This window comes from Homarus americanus, unplaced genomic scaffold (genome assembly GCF_018991925.1).
Source record: "Homarus americanus isolate GMGI-L3 unplaced genomic scaffold, GMGI_Hamer_2.0 scaffold32583, whole genome shotgun sequence".
NCBI lineage: Eukaryota > Metazoa > Arthropoda > Malacostraca > Decapoda > Nephropidae > Homarus > Homarus americanus.
The window spans coordinates 31,724,252-31,737,441 of NW_024713129.1; positions in this window are offsets into that span (position 1 = coordinate 31,724,252).

Here is a 13,190-nt window from a genome sequence, read left to right on the forward strand (position 1 = left end):
CTTCTTCAGCATGCAAATCGACGGCTTTGCCTCGCGACAGTAACTCATTCTTCTCCTTGGTGGGATTCTGTGGTAGCTGCCTCCTTCGTGAAGTCTTGCCTGATTGTTAAAGGGAAATATTTCATTGTAGAGTCCTCTCTTATTGAAAATGAAGTCTTGAAGGGGTTGGCCTCAGCGAAATTCGGATGGCTTCAACTTGTGCAAAGTCGTTGTTCTGCGCAGCATTCCCGACCTGTGGTGGTCCTTTAAGCTTCCTCCTCTTCCATGGCCAATCAATAATATACAGTTGACCGAAAAACCCGAATTCTCGTGCAATTTCAGTGGGTGAAAAACCCAACTTCATTCATACCGATTATTCTTTACGTTCAGTGATTTTCTGCATGTGGTATTCCATGTTGGCAGGAGTCCTTCTACAATTGAAGGGGAGTGGAAGGGTAGTCCCTTTTGATAACACCTTTGTCTCCCCAACCTTCCCGCCAATAACTTCAGCATTATATTTATATTTATTATGCATTTATAGAAAAATAAACCAATAAATAAATAAATAAGATGCAAATTTATAATACATCATACACATTTTGGAAAAAATTTTAATATTTTTTTTTAAGACACCAGACTAAACGTGACGTAATCGTACAAATTAGAAACAAGGAGGATTTAGAGGGGGGGCGCGAAGAGTCACTCAACGAAAGAAATACCATTTGCTGTTTACAATATTCAGAGTCTTGGAATGACAATGATATTGCTAGATAAAGGCTTGTAAAGGCTTGTATTAGGCACATGCTGCCGCACTAATTCACACCATGAGACGGATGGTTCGTAAGATTAATTACCATTACCTTCAATTGAACAACTTCATTACTAAATATAGACTCAGGCTGACACACACACACACACACACACACACACACACACACACACACATACACACACACTCCACATGCGCACACACACACACTCCACATGCGCACATGCACACACACACACTTACTAGAGGTAGCAGTGAACCGATGATTCTGCTTAATCCCACAGGCAAGTAAAACAGCAGTTTGGGTTGCAAGAAATCAGAGACTTTAGAAAGAAGTTTTGTTTAGCATCGGTTATATACGACTGGATTAATTACCCGAAAGGGATTAAACGTTTCAAGACAATATTAGTATAAATTAATGATAAACAGGCAACCTCATAAACAGCCTTTACACAGCAGTGCCCGATGCATGATGTTCTTTAACATTCTTACCGATTTTTACTTTTGTTTCATTGTCTAAACGTAAATTCATATAGGTTGGCTCATCGCTCTATCCATGTTAAAATCAAATTAACAGTATATACCAGCAGAAAGGCATAATATAATGCGAAACAACAAAGCCCAACCATTAATTAAGCAACGGGGAACTAAGTAACCAATCACCGATCACATTTACATTCATTCATAATTTTTACTACGTCGTATAGTAAACAAACGGCCTTGAGTTGCCAGCTGTCTCCAGCAGTGTTCGAAGAATCTTGAACGAGACTGTACGTGCGGATATACTAAAAATGGATAACATTAGAGATGGTAGTACAGTTAAGCAGTATGGATGGTAGAGCTGTGGTTGAACTAGAGGCAGGCTGAAAGAGGATTTGAGTCTTATCTACATTAACCTCAAGGCCGAAGTGTGCATACTCATCTCTGTGGGTATTCAGGATCTCTTCTAGATCGCGCTCAGTGTGAGCGACGAGTGAGGTCGTCTGAATACTGAACATCATTGATGGAAGCTGAAGACACCTTTGTTTAGCTAGGAGTCATCTTATGTTGAAAAGTCCCTTCATCCGGAACTGGATGTCCACTCCACCATCGAAATTGACACTGGCACGATGTTGGGACGGCAGCCTAGAAAATGGAAAAGAGAGTTGGTGCCAGTACATATCCTCGTTTTATCCCCGTTTGGATGGGTAAGAACTTAGGCTAGGTGCCATTGTACAGAACATTGCCGTTCATACCATCGTAAAAATGCCTCAAAATGGCGATGAATTTTAGTGGACAGCCAAAACGGCTGAGGGTCCGCCAGAGGGCTTCCTAATTTACCTAGTTGAAAGCCTTGGTAAAGCCGATGAAGGCCATGTGGTCACGACGCTTTTCTAAGCACTTTTCCTTTATGTGTCGGGCGGCAAAGAATATATCAGTGGTGTCACGTGATTGTTTAAAACCACACTGAGATTCTGGGAAGAGGTTTTCCGCCTCAGGAAGAAGTCTGTTTAGGAGGACTCGGGTGATAATCATGACAGCTACGGATAGCAGAGAGATCCCGTGGTAGTTGCCACAGTGTAACCGGTCTCCCTCCTTAGTCTAAATATTGTTAATTAAGGTGACTTTTAGAGCTTGTGATATTTCTTCCTTTTCCATATATTCTCCAAGAGACAGTGGAAACGGCTTGTAAGCAGAAGTCCGCCTGCTTTATACACCTCTGCTGGGATTTCATCAGGCCCTGCGTCTTTGTTATTTTTCATAATTTTTATGGCAGTAGCTACCTCATCCAGGGAAAGAGGATAGCTGGGTTGGTTTAGTTCTAGATGCTGAGGGACCTACTGGGTAGTCAGGACATCCACATTGGTGTTTCGGTTGAGCAGCAAATAGTAGTGCTCTTTCCAGCTCTGAAGGATACCTTTTTCGTCATTAAGAAGAGAGTTACCGTTGAATGTGCAAAGGGGTACTGCGCCATTAGTGATTGGCCTGTAAAATGTTTTAGTGGAATTGAAAAATTCGTGCATCTTGTGTTGTTCTGCAGGTTTTTACGTTTCCCATATATTTTTCAACCGTTTGTTCTTTAGATTGTGAAGTTCTCGCTGGGCCACCGCTTTCTTCTTGTGCATACTTATCATCTTTGGTCAGAGAATGAGGGTTGTTCTGCCAGTCAGTTAAAGGAGCACGTTTTTCATCTACTACTACAGTGATTTCTGGGTCATTTTCATCAAACCAGTCCTGGTGTATTCTTTCGATATAGCCGAATGTCTCTTTGCAGGTGTTTGTCATGACAGTGTCGAGAATACCCCATTCCGCACTAGAATTTGGATTGTTTGTTATTGGGTTGTTTATCAGCCCATGTTCGAGCTGCTCTCTGAAAGCATGTGCTGCCGCTGGATCCTCCAGACGCTTAGTGTAAAAACCTCTTCCGGAGGCTTGTTACTTTCACCGTTTTGAGCCGATCTAAAGTGAGACTTTTTCTCTGACGAGCAGGGCTCGGGTGATGAGGACATCTCTGCGATATCTTTCTCTGACAATGATATAGTCATTGAGATGCCAGTGTTTGGATCTTGGGTGTTGCCACGAATCCTTTGAACTTGTCGTCTTGCCTAAACAAATTATTTGGCGTTAGTGATGTTGTGTGTATCACACTTGCTGAGGAGTAAGCCATTGGGATTACACTTACTAACTACGTTTCTCCCTAAGATTCCCTGCCATCTGTCAGCATATCTTCCAACTCAGGCATTTAAGTCACTAAGGAGCAGTATCTTCTCTCGGGATAGGAGTTAGCACTCTGTCAAGGTCGGTGTAAAGGGTCTCCTTGGTGTCATCCTCTACACTCAGTTTTAGGGCGTATACACTGATGAGAAAGCCATGACGTGAGTGATTCAGTGGGACTCGGAGCGTAATGAGGCGCTCGTTAATCCCAACAGGCAAAGCCAACTCGATAAATTCGGTTTCTCTCCTTAACAGGCTTACCCTTCCATAAGAAGGTATACCCCTATACCCGTTTTGTGTGTCGGCACTCGTCTGGGAGCCGGGACTCACAAGCAGCTGTTGTGTTGATGTTATACCTGCACAGTTTTTTTGCCCCAAGGGAGGTACTTCTTTCAAAACGCTCATTTGTGCCAATATCCTGAAGGGTCTTGACATTCCATGCAGCGGTTATTTGAGGTTTTTGCTTTTATCTGTGATTATAATATTGTTTTCGACAGAATGAGGATAACCTTATTGGGTGCGGTTGCCCAGCCAGGTTGGTTCTTTAGGCAGGTTATGTTTAGGGCACCTTTTCTAGCCCCCTCCCCATGTGGAGTGAGCACTGCTGCTTAGATCCCAGTGCATAAACGACCCAGTGCATGTTGCCCATGTGCAGAGTTGTGACTAGAGACTCCTGGCAGTCATCTCTGCCTGTAACCGTCGCCACTCGTCCGTCGCTATAGAACTTTTAGCGGTATAGGGGTTTTGATGATGATGAGAAGTATAATGAGCTGGATGATGGCTGCGCATGAGTTGGTTTATGTGGTGAGGCAGGAGCGCGGACTGGACTCACACCTCTTAGCTCTCCCTTTTCCTGATCCAGTGAGAAAGCAGTTGCATTGACTGGGGAGAGAGGGAGAGTTGCAATGGACTGTCGATAGCCCAATTTGTTGGATTTCGCCTTAGTAGTTTGTCCATCTTGCACACACACACATACACACACACAAACACTACTACTACAACTATTTTTTTTTCTTTAACGTGGCCTCCATCCTCGACCCAAATAGCCACACCTTCGCCGCCATTTTATTAACTTAAAATTAAATATCCTAATACATAAGTAGCTATCCTAGCTGTGTTGAGTTAGTTGAGCCGCAGATCTATGCGGCATTCAGTGACTGTTGCCTCATAGTAAATATCTGCAACTGTTGTCGGCTTTGGGGCCGATGCTCTCCTTCCCCTGAGGCAGAGAGAAGGATAGTCGACATCTCATCCAGGCTGCAACATAACTTCTGGGCTGCTGTCTCTGTTCGGATAGCACCTACTCAAGTCTCGCGTAGAAGCATCTTGCACTTTGTCCCATCCCACCAGAGGTTGTGTACACCAGAGGAGTGAAGCTGCCTTGATCTACGTTCTGAATTCTCTCCCTGTATGCCCTTATCTTTTCGTTCTCGTTCCTCCTGTGTGCAGCATCGAGAGCTAAGTTACGGTGACATGCGGCCATGGGATAAGAAATCCTGATGTTGAAGAAGGCTCACTGTCCCCGCATCCAGAATCCTCGAGCACTAACGTCAACCTGGGCTTTGTTGGATGTGTTTGAAGTCCTACGTTGGAAATTCTCACCGTCCAATGGAAGGAGGGTCGGTTCTACCCTGACATCACGATAGATTTCCTTCAACAGATTTACTGAGAGATCCCTTACTTCGTCATGCCTCATGCATATGAAGCCCTCTTTCTTGCTCACCATGGCGTAATCGACGTCATAGGAAAAGCCACACAAGCATTGGGAGGGCAAACTTTCTACTAGCCTACCGTACCTTAGAGCAATGGCATCTGTAAATTCTTGTTTATTGAGACTGAAACCATTTGCCCTTATCGGTAACGTAGTTAACTAGTTCGAGGCGCCCACCTCCTGCGCTATAGCTACTTTTTTTTCAAATTCTCTGGTACTTGCAGCATCAGTTGCTGCAACATATCACTTTGGCCGTGCTGTCGTTCTGTTGTAATGGACCTTCGAATCTTGTTTACTTCGTTAGTATCCACCCCACCTGTTGCGTTCTGAGCTATTATGTGGTGGTTGTATATAGGACTCAAGATCCTTCACATTTTCGGGAGCTTGATCGGGAAATGAAGAGTTTATTTTCTTTTTACTTTTGTTAATACTGTGGGAGGATGTTGCCTCTTTCACAGATTTCAAAATACTTGCTAGTGTTTTTTTCGGAACCTTCACTGAATTCTCTTATCTTCTTGGCCTCAACGTTGGGGTCCAGTCTCGAGACTCCTTCAGCGGGCAAAAAATCGACCCTGATGTTTTGGTCATCCATCAGCACGGCGTCTTTCTCTAGACCATAGTCCCTGTCACTCTCGGTTTTGTACCTAACTTCCGCTAATCCCATGTGGTGACCGTTTTTTTTTTCGTTTTTTTTTATTGGGCACTCCCCTACATCCTTGTGTAAGGTGAAGAGCAGAAGCGTTTACAGCGCCCAACAGGGAAGCATGCTAAGTTCATGCTTGCCTTTATGTCTCATGAGTTAAGAGCGTAAAAACCTGAAGGGTCAAGGGCGTAGAAGCCTGAAGAGTCAGTGGTTTATGTCATCAAGTTATTGGAAGCTCCAACAACTCCCTGAATACGAATTCGCAACTTTCGACTTACAGCAGGTACCTACTTTACTGCTAGGTGAACAGGGACTAATGGGGGCTAGGAAGTAAGTCCAAACAACTTCCACCGGCCCGGGAATCGAACCCGTGACATCTCGCTTGCGAGGCAAGAACGGTACCGCTTCTACCACCAGTCCCCCATTGGTGACAGGTGAGTCCATCTTTTGGCATATACATATCGACAATTGATAAATCCCCGTCCTGGCTCATAAACGCCTTCACGTCATCGAAGGTACACTCAAGGGAAATGTTGTCGACCACTAACCCGTATTTATCAGAGGAACGGAAGTGGGAGATGAGATGAGTGCCATAGGTGCTTCTAGTGTCTTCGTCGACATAACTGAAGACGACGTCAGAGTCATCATCGTCGTCGTCGTCGTCGTCGTCGTCGCCGTCGTCGTCGTCGTCGTCGTTGATCAAGGCATGCTTCACTCCCCCAGTTTTCACAACCTCTGGTGGGATGGGACCAAGTGCAAGATGCTTGTACGCCAGACTCGCGGAGGTGATATCTGAACAGAAGCAGCAGCCAAGAAGTTTTGTTACAGCCTGGATGAGATGTCGACTGTCCTTCTCTCTCCTTAGGTCGGCTTTGCTCTGCCTCAGGGGAATGAGAGCTTCGGCCCTAAAGCCGACAACAGTTGCAGATATTGACTATGAGGCTACAGTTACTGAATGCCGCATAGATCTGCGGCTCAACTAACTCAACACAGCTAGGATAGTTACTTATGTATTAGGATATTTAATATTAAGGTAATAAAATGGTGGCGAAGGAATGGCTATTGGGGGAGGCTGGAGGCCATTAAAAAAAATAGTAATAGTAGTAGTTAATAATAATAATAATAATTGACGGTTTATTGAAAAAGTTCTGCAGCCCGAAGGCTGAAAATATACATTGGACATAAATGACTCATTATATACATTGGTGGTTTAACAAAAGCCTTCATTAGAGAAAGGTAAAGGAACATACAGTGAACATACAGATTATTGTAGGTGTTGAACAGCAAACACGTAGTGTAGTAACTCCCTCCCAGATGGTGTTAGGAGGGACCTCACGTGGTGTAGTAGTTCCCTCACAGATGTTGTTATGAGGGGCCTCACGTGGTGTAGTAATTCCCTCACAGATGGTGTTATGAGGGGCCTCACGTGGTGTATTATTTCCCTTACAGATGGTGTTATGAGGGGCCTCACGTGGTGTAGTAACTCCCTCACAGATGGTGTTATGAGGGACCTGACGTGGTGAAGTAATTCCCTCACAGATGGTGTTATATGAGTGAGGTGTGGTCCCAGGCCTTCCTATCGTAGACGGATTAACACATCGCTGGTTGTTGTTGGGTCTCACGGGCCGTTATCACTGGGTACCTGGGACCTCACTGCGTGAAGGTTAACTTGGGTACGACTGTTACTGTTTAGTTGTTCTCACTGACTTAAGCACTGTTCACCACTGTTCACCTCTGTTTAACACTGGTTCCATTCCTTTCCTAAATGAAATAGTAACTTCTGGAGAGAACTTGTTGATATTCCGGTGGGGAGGAGGGTTCAGGGGAGGGAGTTGGTATGGGCCAACTTAACAGTTGACCTGGCTGCTCAGAGAGGAGCGCCAGGTACGTCTTGACCCTTCGGTGGTCAAGGATGTGTGCGTGTGTGTGTGTGTGTGTGTGTGTGTGTGTGTGTGTGTGTGTGTGTGTGTTGGTGTGTGTGTGTGTGTGTGTTATATGGAGGTCTTACATCTAATGGACCTCGATATAATTTACTGTACTCTTCTATGTAGTCTGTTGTTATTTGCAGGTTTCACATATAATGGAACTCGATATAATGGACTACACTCGCCCATACAATTCGTTAAATAGAGGCCTCAGTATAGTGTAAAATCGTGAATAATGTGGTTTAAGAGTTAATGATGTAAAGACGAAAGTAATGGTTGTTTCCAAATTAGGAATAAATCCTGAAAAATATATTATGTTAGGCAACAGCGAGCTTAAACATGTGGAAAATTCTGAATATTTGGGATATAACATGAGCTGTGATAGTAGATGTACGGAAGGAATAACTAGAATTGGGCAAGCAAAAACAGCATTTAATAATCTAAAAGACCTAATGAAGAGGGACATTAACTTCAATTGAGAAAAAGGCTGCTCAAAGGCTTTTTTATATGGTAAGGACTGATGAGTGGGTCAGAAGCATGGATACTTTCAGCAGACTCCAGAAAGAGGTTGGGAGGCCTCTGAGAGTGGTGTGAGAGGCGAATGTTAAGAATAAGGAAACAGAAAAAACAGGAAAACAAATGAAGAAATACTAAGGTTAGCTAAGACTTTAAGAGAAATATTTGAAATGTAGAGGAAAAGAAATATGAGATACTTTAGTCATATAATTTCTGATGAGGAAGAGATTAGGATGGATGAATTAAATTAAAACTGGACCCTCAAAGAGATAAAACTTGTAGGATTTGTAAAACAGCCCGAAAACGTCTAGAGTGGAAGACTGTGGTCGTCAACCCTTAGACGTGAGGACAGTACACTGACTGATTGATTAATTATGTATATAACGGCCTAAAGACATTTACCTGAGAGGTGTATTTTGGGATATTACCATTACTGTAATATGAAGAGAATTATTGCTTGTAAAATACCTTCCTTTTTTAGTAATAATATTATTAACAATAAAATATTTATGTTATCAATAGAAAGCGAGTTAGTTGATGAATAGAGTGCATGGATAATAAAAATAGGTAAAAATTTATTAATGAATGAATTTTCAGTTTAAAAAAAAGAAAAAAAAGAAAAAAATAATAATAATAATAATAAAAACAATAATAGTACCAACACAAAAGATAAACAACTCTAAATCTTATCTAACTAACAAACAAACATTTTTTTTTAAATAAATATTTTAAAATATATATAAAAATATTTTAATAAAATAAATAAGTTAATTTTCCGTTACACAAAGAAAAACAAAATGACTTGGAGCGTAAAATCCAATTTGCTACCCCAGTAATGTTTACCAGTTATCTTAATATAAATTAGGAACATCCATGCTGAGACACATTCATGGGGAACGACACGGATACAGGAATATTCCAGGGCGAGTAGGAATATTAAACCTCCATATAACGGAATATACCCATTACATTGGAGTCCGTTAAATGGAGTTTACTGTAATATATTAACAAGTTTTTGTACAAAATAGAACAGTGTACAGGTAGTGGAATCTTCGAGATAAAATAAAGATAAACAACTTTATTTTCAAACTGATTTGATGGAGTTATTAATGATTCATCACGTCTGTATGTGTGTATGTACGAGGGTTTATTTATTTATCTGTCTGTCTGTCTGTACGGGGTGTCAATTTGTCAATCTGTGTGAATGTCTATCGGTACAAGTGTCAATTTCTCTGTGTCTGTTCATCTATATGAGTGTATTTAATGTCAGCGTAACAGCTTGTGTGTGTGTGTGTGTGTGTATGCCTAACTCTTCTCCTGCCAGTACGCAGCCTTCTTACCATCAAGACACCTGCTGTGCCTCCTCGTAGCAGCACACACTAACTGGGTGCCTCGTGGGCCCACGCTAGATCAGTAAGGGATCTCGGAGTAACAGTGGGCCCCAGAGGGACGGCACATAGGCCCACTGCCATGTGGACACGTCCTGGCGCCTATCAACCACTGCCCCATTGCCTTGAGGATTAACCTTGCTAGGTATAAGGCTACAGGAATAAACCCCGAACGAAAAATCTGCGGTGGAGCCCCGCATCAGGCAGACATGCTTGCAGAGCTCCAACAAGACCCCAACAGTGGTGAAAGCGGAAGAGGTGACCACAATGGAAACCCAACGACTAAACCGGCGGACGAAGGCAGTGCCTGATGGACAGGACACTGAGGCGAAACCCAACAAACTGGGCTATCTCAGTCCATTGCGACTCTCCTTCTCCCCAGTCGTTGCAGCACTTGCACCACTGGATGAAGAAAAGGGAGAGCCAAGATGTGCTGTTACAGCCTGCGCTCCTGCCTCACCACATAAATCAACTCACACGCAGCTATCATCCGGTTCATCATACCTCGCATCATCATCAAAACTCCTATACCCCCAAAGTCCGATGGCGACGGACAAAGGGAGACGGGGACAGGCAGAGATGACTGCCGGGAGTCTCTAGACACAACTCTGTACATGGGCGGCACAGATAAGATGGTTGTTTATGCACTGGGATCTAGGAAGCAGTACAATCCGTCCTGTTTGTGCCACTGAGCCACCCTTTCGGGGAGCCAATCTGCTCACCCCATATGGGGAGAGCCTAGAAAGGGAGCCCTAAATATAGTCTACCTTAAAAGCCAACTTGACTGGGCAACCGCACCCAGTAAGGTCATCCTTATGCAGTCGAAAACACAACCAAACTCACAGATCCAAACAAAAACAAACCGTACAACCCCTTATGGTCGCTGCATGAAATGTCAGGACCCTTCTGAATACTGGCACAAATGCACGTCCTGAAGAGGTGGCTAGGTATAACATTGACATAGCAGCCATCAGTGAGTCCCAGCTCCCAGATGAGGGCTAACTCAGAGAGTGGGGGTCTGGCTACACCTTCTTTTGGAAGGGTAAGTTTGCTGCAGAGACAAACTGCATTTATGGAGTTGGCTTTGCCAGCCGCAACCGCATCCTACACAGGCTAACTGAAATGCCTATTAGGATCAACGAGCGCCTGATGACGTTTCGAGTCCCACCGAATCACTCACGGCATGCCTTCTTCATCAGTGCATACACCCCAGCACTGGATGTAGAGGATGACATCAAGGCGGCCTTTTACGCCTCGAGAGAGTGCTAACCTCTATCCCCAGAGAAGACAAGGTTGTGCTCCTTGGCAACTTCAATGATGGCAGAAATGCAAAACATTTTGCAGGGAACCATAGGGAGAAATGGTCTCGGCAAGTGTAATCCCAACGGCCTTCTCCTCCTCAGCAAGTGTGCTGCACACAACCTCACTATCACCAATACCTTGTTTAGGCAGGCCGACAAGTTCAAGGGTTCGTGGCAACACCCACGATCCAAACACTAGCATCTCATTGACTACATCATTGTCAGAAAAAAGAGATCGCCAAGATGTCCTCATCACCTTTGCCATGAATGGCTCAGACCACTGTGACAATGATGATCGACTTGGCAGATGCAAGCTCTTACTTCATGTCGGCCCAAAATGGCGAAGGTAGCAAGCCTCCAGAAGAGTTTTTAATACTAAGCGTCAGGAGGATCCAGCGGTAGCACATGCTTTCAGGGAGCAGCTCGAACATAGGCTTATAAACAACCCAACAGCAAAGAACGTGAATCCCAGTGCCGAATGGGATACTCTTACTACTGTTATGACAAAAACTTGCAGAGAGACCCTCGGCCAGCTCAAAATAATACACCTGGACTGGTTTGATGAAAATGACCCGGCAATCAAAGTATTCATCGATGATAAACGTGCTGCTATTACTGACTGGCAGAACAACCCTCTGTCTCGCACCTTCCGTAAGAAGAAAGCCCTGGAATGAGCACTACCATTCATTGCTCAACCGAAACACCGATGTGGATATCCTGAGTACCCAGCAGGTCACTCAGCATCCAGAGCTGACCCACATCAGCTATCCTCCACCTCTGGATGAGGAAGCTACTGCCATCAAACAGATGAAAATTAACAAAGTCTCTGGGCCTGATGGAATCCCAGCCGAGATGTATAAAGCAGGGGGACCTCTGCTTACCAGCCGTCTCCACTTTCTCCTGGACGTCTCCATTGTCAATATTTTTAAGAAAAAGAGAGTCCGGTTAGACTGTGGCAAATACCGTGGGATCTCGCTGCTCTCCGTAGCAGGCAAGATTATCGCCTTAGTCCTCCTAAACAAATATCTTTCTGAAGCGGAAAACTTCCTCCCAGAATCTCAAAGTGGTTTTAGACCATCACAGGGCACCACTGACATGATCTTTGCTATTCGCCAGATACAGGAAAAGTGTAGAGAACAGCGTCGTGACCTGTACATGGCTTTCATCGACCTAATCAAGGGCTTCGACTCGGTCAATAGGGAAGCCCTCTGGTAGACCCTCGGCCGTTTTGGCTGCCCACCAAAATTCATCGCCATTGTTAGGCAACTCCACGATGACATGAACGGTAGTGTCCTGCACAACGACACCCAGTCAGAGTTCTTCCCCATCCAAGCAGGGGTTAAACAAGGGTGTGTACTGACACTAACTCTCTTTTCCATCTTCTTGGCTGCCTTCCTTACTCGTGCCAGCGCCTACTTCGCCAGCGGGGTGAACATCGAGTACCTGGTGAAGGGGGATCTTTTCAACATAAGACGACTCTAGGCAAGAACAAAGGTGTCGGCAGCTTCCATTACTGAACTTCAGTATGCAGATGACTTCAACCTGGTTGCTCACACCGAACACGACCTACAGAAGATTCTGAACACCCACGCAGACGCGTATGCACACTTCGGCCTTGAGGTGAATGTATGTAAAACTCAGATTCTCTTTCAACCTGCCCATGGTTAAGACACAACTCCATCATCCATCCAGCATAACGGTACTACCCTCTCTAATGTTGCTCACTTTCGGTATCTCGGCTCCCACCTATCCACCACCGCAGAAATCGATGAAGAGATTCAGCATCGGATCAGATGTTCATCTCAAGCCTTTGGCAGACTCCGAAATCGTGTCTTCAGCTATAGGGAGCTGAAATTATCTACAAAGCTGCACGTATATCGAGCAGTGGTCCTTCCCACCCTGCTATATGGCAGTGAGACATGGGTCACATATAGGAGGCACGTCAAGGCACTTGAAAACTTTCACCAATGAAGTCTACGTTCCATCCTCCGACTTCGCCGGGAAGGCAAGAGAACAAATGCCAGTATCCTTACTGACACCAACTGTAGGAGCATCAAGTCTACCATTATCCATGAACAACTATGTTGGACTGGCCATGTTACCCGCATGGACGACAGTAGACTGCCAAAGCAGCTACTTTACAGTCACCTAACGAATAGTAAACGCAAAGCCGGAGGGCAATTGAAAAGGTATAAGGATAGTCTCAAGACAAACCTGAAAAAGTGCCAAATCGACCCCCTCATCCGATTGCAAACCGAGGGAGA